Here is a 21,182-nt window from a genome sequence, read left to right as displayed (position 1 = left end):
CAAGGATGCAGCCCTGAGGGAGTAAGGTGTTAGTGAGACCATCTGGACAGTTTATATGACTGAACCCAGTTAAGATCTCCATATAATCTTTAAGATTCTGGGTGGGGGGGTGGGGTGGGGCGTGGGTGGTTGCAGAGATCTGCTTGTCTTGGGACCTCCAAGTTTGTTAAAGCTTAAAAATTGTATTCTAAATTCACTTGAAATAATGGAGACTTGGCTGTAAAAAATATGAAGAAAATGATCATTGTGGATGCTTATCATGGCTTTTTTTTTTTTACAGAAAGTAACATGTGTTTGCGCTGAAATAGTTCTATATGGTTGCTTCCTGTAGTAGAAATCTGGGGTCCAACTTTCATTTTGTACCTTCTTTGTCCCTTTCAGTAAAGATGGTAGTGTTTCTACTGTCATAAACTTCTCAAGAAATTTGTGGTCCTTGCTGTGGCTCTCACTAGGTTTAACCCCATTAGACAGAGTCACAAAACAGATTGTTGAGATTATTGCTTTCTACCTTGGCCTTTTGTTGAGATATTATGTATATGTCACTGCAATAAAAAGCTGGAAAAATGTAATATGACTGTCCCAAATATATCCAGAGACATAGAGGAAAAGATTGGAAATTTTGAAGAGAAGTTGGAACAAGTGAACAGAGTGGGAACAGAAAGGTGGTAAAGCATGGTGACTGAGATCAAAGGTGGCATCAGGTGTGGGAGAGTAGAGTATTGCGATGCTAAGTGGGACAAGGGGTGGGACACAGGACACTCCAGGCAGGTGGGTCTGAGGACAAAGGTGGCCTCCCATTAAGTGGCTGCAGAAAAACAGTTTTCAGCGAACATTGGGAGATGAAATGGACTTTGGTGAAGATGGGGTCCAGGAGATTTGCTGCTAACCATCTAGGCTGTATCTGATTTTGTTAAGAGGAAAGAAGGGCATGAATGTCACTGGAACAGATGCCTTCCATGCACTCCACATGTCATCTTCACAACTATAAGCATTTCCAGTTTGCAGGTAAGGAAACTGAATCCAAGGATAAACCAACATTATACAGGGCTTGCAGGGTTAGGACTCAAGCTCAGCTCTGCTGGTGGCTTGCCCTTCTGTGTCCTGCTCCTGGTCAATCAGAACCCTAACATTACACTGCCTGCCCAACCCCAATTTGTTTTCAAGGAAGTACAGAAGATAGTCTTCAGCCTGTGCCTATGACAGGGCTGCCACCACTTTGAACTGGTTAAGTCTGGAGAGGAGAAGAGTGCTGTGAGCAGTGGCAAGGTACTGGGAAGGCTGTGGACACCCGGAAAGGAGGCTTCATAGCCACCTGGGGGGATAGATTGTCCAGACCCCCTTCATAGATAAGGAAGAAACAGCATTGAGAGGGAAAGTGACCTGCAGGCAGGTTCAGTATCAGGACTGGGCAAAGCTAGCAGGCTCTAGAATCCATGACAGTAACCACTGCCCCACACAGCCTCTCTATACAGGCCTGAAAAAAGCTGGGACAGGTGCAGACTTCCCCTCTGGCTTTTTCTAAAACTAGAAGTATATTTGATTTACAATGTGATATTAGTTTCAGGTGCACAGCATAGTGATTTGATATAGTTATGATTGTTGTTGTTGTTCTTTGGTACCTAAGTTGTGTCTGACCCTTTGTGACCCCACGGACTGCAGAGCACCAGATTTCCCTGTTTTTCACTATCTCCTGGAGTTTGCTCAGATTCATGTCCATTGAGTCAGTGATGCTATCTAACCATCTCATCCTCTGCTACCCCCTTCTCCTTTTGCCTTCGATCTTTCCGAGCATCAGGGTATTTTCCAATGAGTCAGCTCTTCTCATCAGGTGGCCAAGTATTGGAGCTTCAGCTTCAGCATCAGTCCTTCCAATGCATATTCAGGGTTGATTTTCTTTAGGATTGACTGGTTTGATCTCCTTACAGTCCTAGGGACTCTGAAGAGTTTTCTCCAGCACCACAATTTGAAAGTATCTATTCTTCAGTTCTCAGCGTTCTTTATGGTCCAGTTCTCACATCTGTACATGACTACTGGAAAAACCATTGCTTTGACTATGTGGACCTTTGTCAGGAAAGTGATGTCTCTGTTTTTAATATTCTGTCTAGGTTTGTCATAGATTTTCTTCCAAGGAGCAAGCATCCTTTGTTAATAATTTTATAACTGAAGTCACTATCCACAGTAAATTTGGAGTCCAAGAAAATAAAATCTGTCACTTCTTCCACTTTTTCCCCTTCTATTTGTCATGAAGTGATGAGATCAGATGCCATGATTTTAGTGTTTTGAATGCTAAAGTTAAAGCTAGCTTTTTCACTCACCTCTTTTACCCTCATTAAGAGGCTTTTTAGTTATTCTTCACTTTCTGCCATTAGAGTGGTATCTGCATATCTGAGGTTGTTGTATTTCTTCCAGCAGTCTTGATTCCAGCTTGTGGTTCATTCAGGCAGATATTTCACATGATGTACTCTGCATATAGGTTACATAAGCAGGATGACAATATACAGCATTATCATACTCATTTTCCAATTTTGAACTAGTCAATTGTTCCATGTGCAGTTCTAACTGTTGCGTCTTGACCTGCATACAGATTTCTCAGGAGACAGGTAAGGAGGTCTGGTATTCCCATCCATTTAAAGTTACTATAAAATATTGGTTGTATTTTTATGTCTTTTATAATACATTTTTGCATTTCATTTATTTTATATCGAATACTCTGTACCTTTTAAGCCCCTATCCCTGCCTTGCCTTTCCTTTCAATCCTCCCCTCACTGGTAACCACTAATTTGTTTCCTGTATCTATGACGCTGTTTCTGTTTTGTTATTTTCATTAGTTTGTTTCCCTTTTTAGATTCCACATATAACTGAAAACATAAAATATTCATCTTTGTCTGGGTTACTTCAAAAGCACATAATACCCTCCAGGTCAATCGCATTTTTTCATGACTTATAATATTCCATTGTATGTATATATACCACATCTTCTTTATCCATTCATTTGTCAAGTTACACTTAGGTTGCTTCCATATTTTGGCTAGTGTAAGTACTGCTGCTATGAACATTGGAGTGCATGTATTTTTCCAAATTAGTATTTTAGTTTTCTTTAGATATCTACCCCTGAGTGGAATTGCTTAAACCATATGGCAATTTTAATTTTTTTTAGGAACCTTCATACTGTTTTCCATAGTGGTTGTACCAATTTACATTCTTCCAACCATGAACTAAGATTCCCTTTTCTCTACATCCTCACCAATATTTATTACTTGTTATATCCTTGCCAATATTTGCTATTTGTAGATTTTGTTCTTGGTAGCCATGCTGACAGGTGTCAAGTGATATCTCATGGTGGTTTTGATTTGCATTTCCCTGATAATTAGTTATGTGCATTTCTTCACGTGTCTGTTGGCTATTTGCATGTCTTCTTTGGGAAACTGTCTCTTCAGGCCCTCTGCCCAGTTTTTAATTGAATTGCTTAGTTTTGATGATTTGGTTTTGAGTTGTATAAACTGTTTATATATTTTGCATACTATTAATCTCTTATCAGACATATCATTTGCAAATATCTTCTCCTATGCTATAGGCTGCCTTTTGGTTCTTTTTGAGGGTATTTTTAGTTGTGCAAAAACTAAGGTTTAATTATGTCCCACTTGTTTATTGTGGCTTTTGTTTCCCTTTGGAAGCCTGAGGAGACAGATCCAAAAATATATTACTAAGACTGTATGTTTTCTTCTAGGAGTTTAATGAGCCTATTTTGCCCTTAGGTCTTTAAATCATTTTATTTGTTTATGTAGTATAAGAAAATGTTTAAATTTCATTTGTTTACATGTAGCTGTCCAATTTTCACAGCACCACTTATTGAAAAAACTTTTTCTCCATTGTATATGCTTGACTCCTTTGTTGTAGATTAATGGACCATAGCTGAGTGGGTTTATATTTGGGCTGTTTATTCTATTTCATTGATTTATGCATCTGTTTTTGTGCCAGTACCATATTGTTTTGATTACTGTAGCTTTGAATTATACTCTGAAGTCAAGGGGATTGATACCTCTAGCTTTGTTTGTTTGCTTTTTCTCAAGATTGCTTTGACTATTCAGAATAAAATTGACCCATAAATTAGGATCATTTGTTACAGGTCTGTGAAAAATGCTTTGGGTAATTGGGTAAGTATTGCACTAAATCTATAGGCTGCTTTGGGTAGAGTGCATGTTTTAGCAATATTAATTCTTCCAATTATGAATGCAAAATATCTACCTATTTATTGTATCACCTTCAATTTTCTTTATCAGTGTCTTATAGTTTTCAAACTATAGGTCTCTTACCTCCTTGGTTAAGTTTATGCCTAGGTATTTTATTCTTTTTGACAGGAGTGTAAAATGGGATTGTTTCTTTGCTTTCTCTTTCTGATAGTTCATTAGTACATATACAAAACAACCAATTTCTGTATATTTACCTAATATCCTGTAGCTTTACTGAATTCATTCATTAGTTCTAATAGGTTTTTAGTAGACTTAAGGTTTTCTATACGTAGTGTCATGTCATCTGCAAATAGTGACAGTTTTATTTCTTCCCTTCCAATTTGAATGCTTTTAAATTTCTTTTGTCTGAGTCCTGTGGCTAGGACTTCCAATACTAGGTAAAATAGAAATGGTGACAGTGGACATTCTTGTTCTGTTCCTAATTTTAGAGGTAAAGGTTTCAGTTTTTAACCTTTTGATTATGATGCTTGCTCTGGGTTTGTCATAAATGGCCTTTATTTTGTTGAGTTATGTTCTATCTATATCATGTAACTTTTGGTCATTTCTTTTCTTAATGTGCTGTATCACATTGATCAATGTAGGTATTGAACCATCCTTATATTCCTGAATAAGTCTCACTTGATCATGATGTATGATTTTTTTATATATTGCTTGATTTTGTTTGCTAATATTTTGTTGAGAATTTTTACATCAATATTCATCAGGAATATTGGACTTTAATTTCCTTTCTTCTAGTGTTTTGTAACAGGCTTCCCTGGTAACTCAGCTGGTAAAGAATTCACCTACAATGCAGAAGACTCTGTTTCAGTTCCTGGGTTGGGAAGATCTGCTGGAGAAGGTATAGGCTACCCACTCCAGTACGTTTTGAGTTTCCCTGGTGGCTCAGTGTTTTGTATGTTTTGGGTACCAGGGTAATGGTAGCTTTGTAGAATGATCTTGGTAGTATTTTCTCCTCTTCATTTTCTAAAATAGTTTGAGAAGGATAGATGTTAACTCTTCTTTATACATTTGGTAGAATTCCCCTGTGAAACCATGCAGTCTTGAACTTTTGTTTGTTGGGAGTTTTTTGATTACTGATTCAATTTCACTACTTATCCACTTAGATTATCTATTCTTTCTGATTCGGTTTTGGAAGATTGTATGCTTCTGGGAATTTATCCATTTTTTCTACTTTGTCTAGTTTGTTGGCAATTTGTTGTTCTATTATTCTGTTATATTTTATTTTTTGTATTTCTGTGATATTGGTTATGATTTTTCCTCTCCCCCCCCCTCATTTTGTGTATTTATGTATCTCTTTTTTCTTTGAGTCTGCTAAAGATTTAACAATTTTGTCCATCTTTTAAAAAAATACAATTCTTTTTTTCATTAATGTTTTTGGTCTATTTTATTTACTTCCTCTCTGATCTTTATTATTTCTTTCTTTCTGCTGACTTTGGGCTTTTTTCTTCTTTTTCTAATTTCTTTAGATGATAGGGTAGTTTATTTGATATTTTTTTTATTTCTTAAAGTATGCCTATGCTGCTATAAACTTCCCTCTTAGAACTGCTTTTGCTGAGTCCCATAGATTTTGGAAAACAGTGTTTTCATTTGGCTTAAAGTATTTTTTGATTTCCTCTTTTATCTCTTTGTTGCCCTATTGAGATTTTAGTAGTATGTTTTTTAGTCTCCACATGTTTGGTTGTTTTCCAATTTTTCTTCCTGTAGTTGATTCCTAGTTTCATATTGTGTGTTTGGAAATGAAACCTGAAATAATTTTTATTCTTTTATATTTGTTGAAGTTTGTTGTGGTCTAGCATTTATAATTTATATTCCTTTATATTTGTTGAATCTTATTGTGGTCTATGATTTATCTTGGGGAACATTCCATGTACATGTGAAAAGAATGTGCATTCTGTTATTTTTTAATGGAATGTCCTGGAGATAGCTTTTAAGTCTGACTGATTGACTGTCATTTATGGCAAATGTTTGCTTATTGATTTTTTATCTGGATATCTGTCCATTGATGTAAAAGGGATATTAAAATCTTCTATTGTTATTTTATTGTCAGTTTCTCCCTTTGTTTCTGTTTATTTAGGTGCTTCTGTATTGGGTGAATGTGTTTAGAGATATTATATCCTCTTCTTCTATTGATTTCTTTACCATAATATAATGCCTTTCTTTGTGTTTTTTTCTTTTTAACTTATTTTTTATTGAAGGATAAATTGCTTTATAGAATTTTATTGTTTACTGTCAAACCTCAACATGAATCAGCCATAGGTAAACATATATCCCCTCTCTCTTGAACCTCCTTCCCCATCCCACCCTCCTAGATTGATACAGAGCCCCTGTTTGAGTTTCCTGAGCCATACAGCAAATTCCTGTTGGCTATCTATTTTATATATGGTAATGTAAGTTTCCATGTTACTCTTTCCATACATCTCACCCTCTTCTCCCCTCTCCCCATGTCCATGAGTCTATTTTCTGTGTCTTTGTGTTTTATTTTAAACTTTGTTTTAAATTCATTTTTGAATGATATGATATTGCTATTCCATTGTCCCTTTGTTTGCATTTGCATTTTTCATCTCCTCAACTTCAGTCTGTGTGTTTTACCTCTGAAGTTAGTCTCTTGTAGGCAGCATATAGATGAATCTTGTTTCTCTCTTTTTTCAATTCCAATCACCCACCCTATGTCTTTTGCTTGGAGCATTTTGTTCATTGGCATTTAAAAATGATTATTGATAGTATGTATTTAATGCCACTTCCTTGTTTTCTGGTTGCCTTTTTGTAGTTATCCTCTGTTCTTTTCCTCTTTTAGTTTCTTCACTTGTAATTTGATGATTTCTTTAGTGTTTACATTTGTGGTCCTTTCTGATTTTTACTGAAGGTTTTAATTTGTGGTTACCATGTAGTTCATATATGCTGACTATAACTAATTCTACTTATTTTAAACTGATAGTCATTCAGGTTCAAGCATATTCTAAAAGCTCTACAGTTTCTACTCCCTTCTTCATGTTTTGTGTTTTCAATGCCATATTTTACACTATCACTCTATCCTATAACTGTTTATTGCACTTACAATTGGCTTTTACAATTTCGGTATTTTAATCTTTGTTAAACTTATTCAAGTGGTTAATCCACAGCCTTTACTATATATTTGCCTTTACTGGTGGAAAGTTCTGCCACCTACATTTTCTTTCTTGTTGTAGTCTTTTTTTCACATAAAGAAGACCCTTTAACATTTCTTATAAGGTGGGTTTAATATTGATGAACTCTTAGATTTTGCTTGTCTGAGAAGCTCTTAATCAGTCAAATATGAAAGATAATTTTACTGGATAGAGGCACCCTAGGTTGTATTTTCTTTCCTTTCAGCACTCTAAATACATCAGATAACTCCTGTTCTGCCTAGTCGGCACAGTTTTTGCAAAAAATCAACCAATAACATTATTGGGCTCCTTTATTTATGACTCTTTATCTCTTATTGCCTTTAAAATGATCTCTTTAATTTTAACTTTTGCTATTTTAATTATATGTCCTCATGTGGGTCTCTTTGAGTTCATCTTGTTTGGGATCCTCTCTGCTTCCTGTACCTATATGTCTGTTTCCTTCTTCAGTGTCAGCAAGTTTTGAGCCATAACTTCATCAAATACAGTTTCTATTTGTTTCTATCTTCTCCTTCTGACACCCCTATAATGCAAATATCAGAACACTTGATGTTGTCCCAGAGGTCCCTTAAACTAGCCTCATTTTTTCAAATTTGTTTTCTTTTTCTTGTTTCAAATGTGTGATTTCCACTATTGTATCTTCCAGTTTGCTTATGTGTTCTTCTGTATTACCTAATTGGCTTTTGATTCCCTCTAGTGTGTTTTTCATTTCAGTTATTGTGTTCTTCATCTCTGAATTATTCTCCTTTATACTTTCTAGTTCTCTGTTAAAATCCTCACCATGTTCATCTAATCTTTTACCCAATTTAGTTGGCATCCTTATTGCTATCTCTTTGAGCTCTTACCCAGGTAAATTTTTAATATTTATATATTTTCATTTGCATATTTTTTCAGGTTTTTTTCTTTCCTTTTCTTTTTTAACATATTCCTCTGTCTTCTCATTTTAACTTTCCATGTCTGTATGAAATTAGGTAAAACAGTTACTTTCCTGGTCTTGAAGGTGTGTTCTTATGTGGGAGTGTCCCTGTGCAGTCTGTGTGTGCCCAGTGGCTTTGGTGGGACAGCTAGATCCGAAGTGAACATCTTCCCACCTTGGGTGGGAGGTCGGGCTGGAGCACAAGTGGCTAGAACCAGAGCTAGGTAGGAATGGGAGCTGTCACTGCCCTCTTGGAGGTAGAGTCAATGGTTGAGGAGCTGGAGCAGAAGCCTGGGGGATCTTAATTTCTCCCAGTTATGACAGTAGTTTGCATCTTGGTTTGGGACATGGCCAGGGCCTGAGAGCTTGGGCCTGCACTTGGGCTGGTTTCACCTTAGCCCCCAGGGTTTGCGTCTTGCTTGGTGACTTGTTCAGGGCCAGAGAGATTGGTGCCACAACGCTGAGCTGGCCTCACCCCCATCAGATTTTCACAGCGCCGGGAGCTCAGGTGTTGGTGTTCTCTACCCTGGAGCTAGCTTTACCCCCTCTGGAGTCTATGCAGGGATTCCCCCCTCCCACTTCACAAATCCCAAGATGTCACTGGCTGCCTCTGCCCTGTTCAGAGGCAGGGCAAGGGTTAGAACTAGATATGTTCTTCACAAGTATATGCATTCTCACTGGCAACAGTAGCCTCTGCTTTAGTGGAGAGCAGTGCCAGAACAAGAGGAGATGTAGAGGAACCCTGGCACTAGATGGAAGCTTCACTGGGGTGGCTCTGGCAGACCACCAGGCAATTTTCAATATGTTGCCTTAGCACTGTGATGAGGAAAAAGCAATTCTGTGTGTGCACTCTTGAGAAGTGGAATCTTAGTTTCTAACAGCCCTCAGGTTAGCCCCAGTGGTTTTAAAATCAGCTAAGGCGGCGGGGGGGGGGCGGTTATTTTCTAGGTGTTAGATGCCAGGGCTGAAGTAACTTGAATACCTCACTCCCCAAGGAGGATCCCCAAGCCCCTGATATCCTTGCATCTTCTGTGTCCCCCATTGTGTCCCAACCAGGTCACTTTCCCCCCCTTCCTATTAGACTTCATGTGGATCTGTCTTTTTTTGGTTGTAGAAGAGCTGCTCTTCTAATGCCTAGATCAGTTTCAGCAAGAGTCACTCTACGTGTAATTGTAGTTTTGATGTGTTTTTGATAGGAGATGACCCCAGAGTACTTTATTCTGCCTCTTGATCTTCTCTCTTCTCCTGTTTTGTGTTTTCATGCCCAGTTGGGTTTTTCCCTTCTCTTTCCCCCAGGAATATGTTGCTCTGAGCCTTGCCATGAGGTGGCAGGATTAAAGTAGTCATTCCTTTAGGAAGCTTGTGTGTTCAGACCTAGTACCTAAAATCATGGTGTGCACGCTCTTGGGTGTGCAGGTTTCCTTGTACCTGCTCTTTTCACCGTTGCTAGCTGTCGTCCCTCAACATTTATGCCATCCACACTGTCCCAGGCTCCCTAGTGCCTCCCCTTTTACCCTTACCTATCAAGTGGAAACTTGCTCTCCCATTTTTTTCTTTTGTCTAAATCCACTGGCCTTAAGGACAAGCCATTTAACCCCCAGCTTCACATTTACATGAGCCCTCTGCATGACCGACCCTAGGAGTATACTGGAGAGCAGGACAAACTGAACTCTTACTTCCTTGGAGCTGATTCTGACAGCAAAGTTAGACATGAGTCATGCAAGGAAACAGACAAATGGTGGTAAATCATATAAAAGAAATAAGGAGCAATATATGAGTATAAAACAGAGAGCTGTGTTCCATTCTAGGTGTCAAGAGATATTTGCCTGAAGAGTCTTTCAAGCTGACATTGGCTTATCTGCAAAGTGGGCAATAATATTCCCAGGTGGCAAGGTTCTTGTGTCATTTAAGGAGTCAACAGGAAGCAAGTGAGCTGGAGTTTAGAGACTGAAGAGGGAGGGAGGGACAAGGGATGGGCTGTACCTGGTCTCAGGTATTAGGTTAAAGATCTTAGTCTTTATCTTAGAACATTACAGCATACTAACACATATATATGAAATTTAGAAAGATGGTAATGATAACCCTATATGCAAAACAGAAAAAGAGACACAGATGTACAGAGCAGACTTTTGGGCTCTGTGGGAGAAGGCGAGGGTGGGACGTTTTGAGAGAACAGCATGAACATTATCTATAGTGAAACAGATCACCAGCCCAGGTGGGATGCATGAGACAAGTGCCCGGGCCTGGTGCACTGGGAAGACCCAGAGGGATCGGGTGGAGAGGGAGGTGGGAGGGGGGATCGGGATGGGGAATACATGTAACTCCATGGCTGATTCATGTCAATGTATGACAAAACCCACTGCAATGTTGTGAAATAGTTGGCCTCCAACTAATAAAAATAAATGAAAAAAAAAAAAAAAGATCTTAGTCTTTATCTTAAGAGCAATGAGAAACCAGTTGAGAGTTTTATTTAATGGAAGTAACATGCTGATGGTGTGTTGGTGATCATGGTGATGGTGAAGATGGTAAAGAAGAGAAGGAAGATTGATGGTGATAGTGATGATGGTAGATGACTCTGGTGATGGTGAGGATAATGATAGTAATGATGTTGTTTACATAAGGATGAGAGTGACTCCGACAGTAAGAATGATAATGACATAGTGATAACAATGAGGATGCTGAGATGCTGATGAGGATGGTGCAGATAATGAAGGGTCCAGCACCACTACCTGCTAAGAAGGCAGGAATGAGAACAGAAACAACACATTATTTCAAGGGAGACACATCTGGTACTCTGCCACTTACTTCGCTGGCTGGAATGAGAAAATACTTTGACCTCATATGTGCTTCAATTTATTTATCCTCAGAAGGGTTCCTGAAGATGAAGTGAGGTGTACAAGGGTGCTTGGTACCCAGCAGTTGCAAAGTTAGCTCCCTGGTGTCTCCGTGATGCACAGGCACGCAGCCAGGCATGTGACAATGAGAGCCTATGGGTGGAGAGTCCCTCTACTGCTTCATTTCTGCAGCCTGGGCAGGTGACATGCTCAGAGACTGAGGGGCATTATACTGCTGTCAAAAAACTAAAAGCCTCTGTTTAGATCATCTCCTCCAAATTGGCTGTCCTGCTGTCTGTAGGAATAGTTGTGTGGTGGGAGCTCTGCTGGGAGTATCTTGGTACCTCATCCACTGCCTGCTGCCGTCACCCTCTGGCAACTCAGGGGGACACAGCAATGGGGACTCTGCATGTCTAAGGAAAAATCCTAAGTCTCCTCAAAATGTGACACTTGGCAAGACACTTGGCAAGACCTCGCTGGGTCTGTTTCTCATCTGAAGCCAGTTTGGCAGCTTGAGGTGGCTTCCTGGAAGATTGTGCACAAGTGGATGCTCCACAGTGAGGTGCCTACAGTCACTCTTAGCTTACCTCTCCCTTGGGGGCAGGATCGAGGGCTCCATTTATTGTCAGTTTGAATCTGTTTGCATTGAGCCTTCCACAGTTTCAGTTTGGCTCCAGTTTCCTGGAGGTTACCTTCTGGCCAGTCCCAGGACAGGGACAGTCCCAGCATCCCAAGGCCCTTGCTGCTGCTGCTGCTAAGTCGCCCAAGGCCCTTGAAATGACACAAATGTGAAGACTTTATTTCCAAAGTGACATGTAGATCACTAACTTGTTCTGCACATCTGTCCTGTGTCAGCACACGTGTGGTGGTGAGTGGCCCCCACAAGGCGGACAGGTCAGGCTGTTCTGACCTGTAATGAATGCAGAAAGTGGAAGGGATAGAGCATTTTAAGGCTCTGGGGTCACTAGCCAGGAACAGGTAGTGCTAGGCCATCTCCTTGGTGGTCAGTGCAATTTGAGTTGGTCCAACAATAAGGCAGATTCTTTAACACCTAGCAGTTCACGCATCGTGGAGATTATTCCCTTTCTGTTTCCCTGGAACTGTTGACTACCACTGGCTATCAGAAGGCTTGAGTTCCCGGTCACATTTTTACTGAAGGATTGTCATGCAACAGGCTTTCCTCTCCCAGGGAATTTGCATTATAACACAGGGATCTTTGAGAGACAACCCAGACAGCCAGGGTCTGGGAGGGGCTTTCTGCTGGGCTCACAGCAGAGAGCACCCTAACCTCTGCCCAGCTGTATGACGTGCAGATACACATCAGGCAGGGCTCTGCTCTGTCTCTAGGCCTGGGGTCAGTGGAAGTGTGGGGGAGACACCCCAATGAGAGGCGCAGGCCCTGGCAGAGGGGACAGGGAGTTGAGGTCAGCCTTCTGGCAATTGCAATTTCTCCAGAGGACAGAAATGTGTTTTCTTAGAATAACTTGCCTCAGAGCTCAGGTACCGTTGCTCTTCCTGTGAATGCTGTAATAGATCCTCAGGGAGGGCATGGCCTTTGAGCTAGGGGCTCTCTGGGAGTACGGCCTTTGGCTGGCTCTGAAGGATGGAATGATCCTCATCCTCCAGAAAAGGCCTCCTGGGTGAGAAGAACTTCTCTGGGATCCCACTTCGCAGAGTAACACAACAGCTGTCCAACCTCAGGGTGATAGCCCCAGGAGTACCCTCCTTCTCTGCTCATCTCACCTGGACCCCACAGTGTAAAGTGGAACCAGTGTAATCCACGTCTCTCCTCCAGGTTGGAATAGTTGTGGGTCCGTTGTCACAGTGGACCCCAGGTGGGGCCATGAAGGGGCTAAGTTATTCAGCCAAGACCACACTGCTAAGGACAAGAGGCAGAGCTGCTGAGAAAAAAAAGGGAGGTAGGACGTGGGGACCCAGTGTAGTCACAGGGTCCATGACTGAGAGATGAGGCAGGGTTCTGGGTGTCACCTGGTGGTTCTGGCCCAGGTGACATTATATCAGGCTGGGACACTCATGGCTCTGTGTCCTGCCTCCCCCAGATCCCAATGCTCAGGGAGGCTCTAGCTCCAGGCTGCTCTCTCAACCCCACCCGAACCCCCTGACTGTTGGGGGCAGGGGTTGCAGGGGCACAGAGCAGCTCATGCAGCTCCCTCTGTGGTTAGGTCTGTGGAGCAGAGAGCACCTGCCGCCTCTGTGAGCTCGGTGCAAGGTGAGAGTGGACATGGATGCACATTTACCTCGGGCTCCCATTGCACTACTAAGTATTCAACCTCTGGATTCTCCTGACATTTCTACAAGGTCCACGAGGTCCTTGTGCACAGCATCCACATTTCACAGATAAACAAACAATGTAGAGAGGTTAACAAAGTTTCTCAAGGCCATTACAGCCAGGACCTCCAGAGCATGCGGGCTGCTCACCTGAGCCAGAGCCCCCCAGTGGTGAGTGCACTATGAGTGCACAAACTTGCGACACCCTCAGACAACCCTTCACGTTCCAGCTGCCCAGTAGCCTCCCACTCCTGTCTCCCCCCACCTTTCGGTCCTCCCACCTCTGTTCCACGTGCCTCTGTCAGACCAGGACAGGAACTTCCCAGGGCTCAGGGACCCCACACAGGGCTCCCTTCCAGTGGCTTCCATACACACCACAGCTACTGATGAAGCATTATTGCCGAAAAGCGCAGAGAGGCTAAGCCTTTACTGAAAGCTGCAACCTGGAAAGAAAGCAAGCAGAGCTGTGGAATCTGGGACTGCAAACCTCCATTTTACACCAGCTCAGGATCTGGGAGGGACAAAGCTAAGGTAGGACATGCCTCTAGTGCGGAGTGTCACGGAGACATCTATAAAGCTGGAGCCCCGAAGGATTACAATCTCAGAATAAGGATACATGACAAGTATGAGACCATTAAGAGAGCTGGCCTGCAGTGATATCAGTACCATGAGGAAAACGAAGAAAATTCCTTGAATATTCCTGCGTAGAAGCCATTCTTCTGACAGGATTAGAACTAGGTTTCAAACCATTTTAATGATTAAAACTCTTATCCTGTGGTTGGTGTGGTGCTTCTGGAGGATCTTAGCTTCTGCTCAGGGCTCAAAGCAGTGAAACCACCTAAATAAAATGAGTTGCATTTGTCAAAACTCACAAAGTTACACAGGGGAATAAGACTCCAGGAATGAGAATGAGAGGAAATAAGAAGATAGCCGCATTGTGTCTAGCACCTTGGATTATTAGATACTTGGTTAATACAAAAATGTTTAATATATTTTAAGGCATTAAAATGACTTGAAAGCAAGCAGTTAGGAACAGCAAACTTTTAAAACAACCAAGTAAATTAAGAATTAAATAGAACTTCTAGGAAAGAAAATGAAATAATGAGAATTGCAAATGGAGCAGAACCTAGGTGGCAGAGAGGGAGGATGAAGAGTCCATGTCTCCCCACAACTAGGGCATCTGCTAGACACTGGTGGAGAACCTCGACACCCGGGTAGATGGGGGGAACCCCCAGAGACATGGTACAAAGTGGAGGGGAGTGAGCAGGGAGAAGAAGCAGAGGATGGTGGAGACCAGCCCACCCGAAGGTGACTGGGAGAGGAGAAGGGTTGCCATGCCGGGAGAGGGACAATTACATTGAGAGGATCAAGGGAATGGGGAAGAGGGTACCTTCAGGGGTGTGGAGGATCAGAGGAGAATATGCTGGGCATTCCCCTCACCCACTTGCCACCTAGGTGTCTGCTGGGACCCTGGGCCTGGTCATCCTTCTGCCAAGGCAACCTTCGCTCACATGGGTCTTGGGGGTGTGAGAGGGAGTGGGGAAGAGGAAGTGCTGAGTCTGATAGGGAGGGGTCCTTGGGGGTTAGAGAATCGGGGCAACATCCCCCCATCACTCAGCCTGGGGAGTCAACTGAGTGCCCTGGCCTGATCCTCTGCACTTGGAGGCTGGAGGCACTCCGGGGCCCTCTCCATCTTCATCAAGCCTAGGCCCTGCCAACACCCCAAACCCTAGGCCATTACCAGCTGCATGCATCCTGTGTATAGGCCTAGTTCCCACCTAAGCCCCACCCCTGACTAAGCCCTGCATAAGCCCCACCTCCCCACCCCCAGTCAAGGCTTTTTCTCTGTTTTTTTTTTTTTTTTTTGCTACTGTGGTTCTGGTTTACCTTCTGGTAGTTGTTTCATTTATAGGTTTATTTTTTCTAGTATACCTATTAGTTCTCTATATTTATTTTTTATTATTTGTTATTATTCTCTTTTAGTATCTTTTTGTTATTAGGATTCTATTTTACCTTCCAGTGGTTGCCTTTATTTATTTATTTTAAAGACTTTATTTTTTAAAAATATACTTGTTTTTATTTTTTTTACATATATCAGTTAGTTTTCTAAATTGAATTTATTTTTTTCCCTGGGTCAGAAAGTTTCCCTGAAGTAGGAATGGTAGCCCTCTCCATTATTCTTGCCTGGAAAATTCAATGGACAGAGGAACCTTGAGAGACAGTCCTTTGAGTCACAGATAGTCAGACACGACTGAGCGCGCACACACACACACACACACACACACACACACCATTAGGAACAACACTACCTAAAGATCAAGGGATGATTTCAAGGGGAAAATAAAACAATTATAAATATTTTTGCACACAACATAAGAGTACTTCAATATTTTAACAAATACTAACAGCCATAAGTGATGGAATTCCAGTTGAGCTGTTTCAAATCCTAAAAGACGATGCTGTGAAAGTGCTGCACTCAATGCCAGCAAATTTGGAAAACTCAGCAGTGGCCACAGGACTGGAAAAGGTGAGTTTTCATTCCAGTCCCAAAGAAAGGCAATGCCAAAAATGTTCAGACTACTGCACAATTGCACTCATCTCACACACTAGCAAAGTAATGCTCAAAATTCTCCATTCATCTGTTGATGGACATCTAGGTATCTTCCATGTCCTGGTTATTATAAATAGTGAGGAATGAACATAGGGATATGTCTTCTTGAATTATAGTTTTCTCAGGGTATATGCCCAGTTGTGGGATTGCTGGGTCTTATGGTACTAATAGTCAACCAAATTCTGTAGAGCAATTATCCTTCAATTAAAAAATAAATAAAATAAAATAATAATTTCAGATACAAAAATAAATAAATAAATACATTTCATCACTATCATCCCATGAAATTTAACCAAGGTTTAGCCTCATATTGGGTTAGTAACCATGATCAATGAAATGAAAAACCATCACTGTGTTTCTAATATATTATTGACCCATATCCAAACATCCCATCCACTACTTATTGACAGCAAAATAATTTGCTTATTTACCAGTCTTATCAAATGTTTCATCATGATAAAATTTTGACTCTCTGTTAATCCCTTGTGGCTCAGCTGGTAAAGAATCTGCCTGCAATGTGGGAGACCTGGTTTCGATCCCTGGGTTGGGAATATCCCCTGGAGAAGGGAAAGGCTACCCGCTCCAGTATCCTGGCAGAGAATTCCATGGACTGCGTAGTCCATGGGATTGCAAAGAGTTGGACACGACTGAGTGACTTTCACACTCGACTATGAAACTTAATCTTACAAATTCTAACAAGACTATTTCAAGTCATACACTACATATCAGACGCAATAATTCCTTTCCTTCTGTAACCTACATTTACTATGACATTAAGATGGACTATTTGGTATTTACACATCAAAGGAACATCTATATTTTTTTCCTGTCTTTTTATTCACATAGGACCAGGCCTGTCCAATGAATCTTCTTTTTTTCTAGAAACGTGAAACATCAGAATCATTATGTTATTCAAAGTGATAACCACAGCATTCATATGCCCTAACATGAAGTAAAGAGCCTTTCGATCAGGGTGAAAGAAGTGAGTGAAAAAATTGGCTTAAAACTCGACATTAATAAATGAAGCTCATGGCGTCCAGTGCTATCATTTCATGGCAAATAGATGGGGAAAATGAGACAGTGTTAAATTTTCTTTTCTTGGGGTCCAAAATCACTGCAGATGGTGATTGCATCCATGAAATTAATAGGAACTTGCCCTTGGAAGAAAAGCTATGATAAACCTAGACAACATATTAAAATACAGAGGCATCACTTTGCCAATAAAGGTCCATCTTGTCAAAGATATCATTTTTCCAGTAGCCATGTATGAATGTGAGAGTTGGACCATATAGAAGACTGAGTGCCAAAGAACTGATGCTTTTGAATTGTCTTGAATTGTACTGTTGGAGAAGACTCTTGAGAGTCCTTTGAACTTCAAGGAGATTTAGCCAGTCAAGCCTAAAGGAAATCAACCCTGAATATTGATTGGAAGGACTGACACTGAAGCTGAAGCTCTAGTCCTTTGGCTACCAGATGCAAAGAGCCAACTCATTGGAAAAGACTCTGATTCTGTGAAAGATTGAGGGCAGGAGGAGAAGGAGGTAGCAGAGGATGAAATGGTTGAATGGCCTCACTGACTCGATGGACACCGAATTTGAGCAAACTCTGGGTGATAGTGAAGGACAGGGATGGCTAGGGTGCTGCAGTCCATGGGGTGGCAAAGTGTTGGACATAACTTAGTGACTGAATAACATCAACAACCATGAGGTCAAATATTTTTCTGAGAAATAGCGGTCTTAAAAATATGTATACCCATGGCTGATTGATGCTGAGGTTTGACAGAAAACAACAAAATCCTGCACAGCAGTTATCCTTAAATTGAAAAATAAATTAATCAAAAAAGAATCCCCTTCCTGCCGTTCGTTATATTGATACACCCAATCAAATGAATCTGAAAAGGATTCTTAGTAAATTCCTACTGTATTCTTTGCTTTTGCCTTCATCTTGTCTTTCAGTAGTTAAGCCCCAGTAATTATTTATTATTTTTTTCATGAAACAGGATGTAATAACACAATAGGAATCTCATCTGATGTGAAGAAAGTTCCATTTCATCATACTACACAATAAACAATATCTTAGGATTTTATTTTTAATTTGAACACTATCCATATTAGTGCTGTTTCTCCCAACTTTATAGGAGATCCAGAGAATACTACTCCTGCCAACCCCCTGGTCACTTGTCCAGACATCAAACCGTAATGATATTACATATTCACTTACGCAATTGCACAGCCTGTTCCTAAATAGTAAATCAGGTGATGTACTTGCTCTAATTTTCTCAATTCTGATTCTAGCAATCATCTCAGCACTTTATACATCATCATAATAAAGTATAACATTTCAACCCCTTAATCATTGTTTGTTCTGATTATTAATATCAGATATTACCAACGTTAGCACAAATCAGAGGACAACCAGCTGAGCACTTATTTATAATCACCAGACAACTAGCATAGATTTTACATTTATTTTTCTCATTCTCATGCTTGTATCACTCACAAGCATTATTGAGAATAATCTAAAATAAAGAGTCTTCGTAGTATATTTGTTACTCTGGTCTTCAAATCAGAAAAGGAGAATAACACTTCTCTCTAAGACTCAAGGTAGAAGCTCCAGCTCCACCACCAGCACCCAAAACTGAAATTCTAATTAAATTACTCCTTGAAAAATTATACATGAACAGTGAAACTTTATTACCTTGTGCTATGCTAGTATTAGGAATATATTCTAGACAAAGAACTTTACACCTTTCACAAAAGTTAATTCAAAATCATAGATCTAAATGTAGAATGCAAAGCTATAAGACAGAAGAATATGTATGACAATACAGATAACTTTGAGTTTTTTGATGACTTTTTAGATATAACACCAAAGGCACAGACAATGAAAGAAATAATTGATAAGCAGGACTTCACTAAAACAATGTGGATAGAGTGAAAAGGCAGAATGTAGTCGGGGGCTCCAGAATGTAGTCTGGGAGAAATATATGCAAAAGACAAATATTTGGACAAAAGACAAAAAAAGACAGTTATCAAAAATACACAAAAAACTCTCCAAAAAGAAAACCAACAACTTGACTTAAAAATGGGCCAAAGACTTCAAGAGATATCTAACTAAAGAAGAGAGACAGATGGCAAGTAAGCATATTAAAAGATGCTCCGCACCCTGTCTTAAGACAGCGATTCCCAGCCTTTTAGGCATCAGGGACCAGTTTCGTGGAAGACAATTTCTCCCACTGATCGGCAGTGGGGGATGGTTTGGGGATGATTCAAGCACATTACAGTTATTGTGCACTTTATTTCTATTATTATTGCATTGTGATATATAATGAAATACACAATGTACCAAAATGCAGAATCATTGTGAGCCCTGGGCTTGTCTTCCTGCAACTAGAGAGTGCCATCTAGGGGTGATGGGAGACAATGACACCCGAAGTGTGTGGCTTATTTCCAGAATACTCGGTAAACCTTGTTCTGGTTGCCATCATGGCAGTAAATTCTACCTCACAAAAACAGGATGTTGCAAATGGAAGCAGGATTTCCACTGCTTTTGTGGCAGTCGCAGGATATTCAACCTCGACTTTAATCCAGAATATATGGCGGTTTGAAGTTGTCTTAAACGTACTTTTAAGGCCACCACCATTTGCGATCTCAAGCAGTGGATCTTCTAGCATGAACAAAGTTGATTCACCTGACTTATTCACAAATGGGTCACAGATCCATTCCTCCCCAGTTTGGGGATTTTTTGTGATTTGGAAATAATGCTCAAACTCTTGAAAGCTGAGATAGATTCATATACCAGCTGGGAGAAAGAAGGCCCTGGCTCGGTCTCCTTCAAAATCTCTGCTAATGTTTGAATCCCACTTCTCACCCCCTACAGTTGCAGTTTGACTTTGGATGCAGTCACTTTATCTGTTGACTTGAATATGGTTGATGTTCAGTCCTGAAGTGACAGATTGAATTCACTGAGCAGGTTGAATATGTCACACAAGTAAGCACATTTTGTGACCCATCCTGTGTAATTGGAATACTCATTCAGTGGTGACAGTTTTTCTCAAAGAAATCTCTGGAGTTGCTCTCATAACTTGAAAATTCTGTCCAGTGATCTACCTTTAGGAAGCTATCTTAACTTCTGTGGAAGGACTGATGTTGAAGCTGAAACTCCAATATTTTGGCCACCTGATGTGAAGAGCTGACTCATTTGAAAAGACCCTGATGCTGGGAAGGATTGAGGGCAGGAGGAGAAGGGGACGACAGAGGATGAGATGATTGGGTGGCATCACCGACTCAATGGACGTGGGTTTGGGTAAACTCCGGGAAGTTGGTGATGGACAGGGAGGCCTGGTGTGCTGCAGTCCATGGGGTCGCAAAGAGTTGGACATGACTGAGCGACTGAACTGAACTAACTTCTGTGTATAAAAGAAGACACGTATGCTCTGTGTCCATCTCTTCACAGAGCTGCACAAACAGATCTGATTTAAGGACATGTACTTTAATGTGGTTGATAATTTTAATCACATCATGCAAAACATTAAGTTCAGGTGACATTTTTCAGTTGTGCAGCATTTCTCCATGCGTGACACAGTGCACAGACTCACGTTCAGAAGCAGACTCTTTGACTTGAGTAGTGAAACCAGAAAACCATCCAGTCATGGTAGCTACTCTGTCCATGTATATACCAACACAAAATGACCAATTCAGTTTCCTGAAAGGCTTGAATAGTTCTGCAGCTGTACTGTTGGTTGGCAACAAAAGTGCACAAAACATGCTCATGCACATCTTCCTGAAAAAGACAAATCACACGGAAGCAAGCACTGTGACCTTGTTGCCAACATTGGTGGACTCATCAACCTGGTCGTGTACCACAGTGACTCATTAATCCTCTCTAAAAATCATACCTCAGTATCCTCTGCTACTTCATCAGTTATGGTGCCAGCTGAAAGAGGAATATGTGCCACATTTTGAACTGCAGCTGTTATAGCCACGCTTTCTGGGAAACAAACTCACTCAGAAGGACAATGCAGATAGTGGAGTGCAGTTTATTACACCGGCGGGCCCAAGGCAGTCTTCTCTTAGCCAAGGACCCCGACCAGCATTTGTGAAAATCTTTTATACCCCATGTGTACATGTCCAACCGCCACCC

Source organism: Cervus elaphus, chromosome 21 (genome assembly GCF_910594005.1).
Source record: "Cervus elaphus chromosome 21, mCerEla1.1, whole genome shotgun sequence".
In the NCBI taxonomy this organism is placed as follows: Eukaryota; Metazoa; Chordata; class Mammalia; order Artiodactyla; family Cervidae; genus Cervus; species Cervus elaphus.
Note: the sequence above shows the minus strand (reverse complement) of the source record.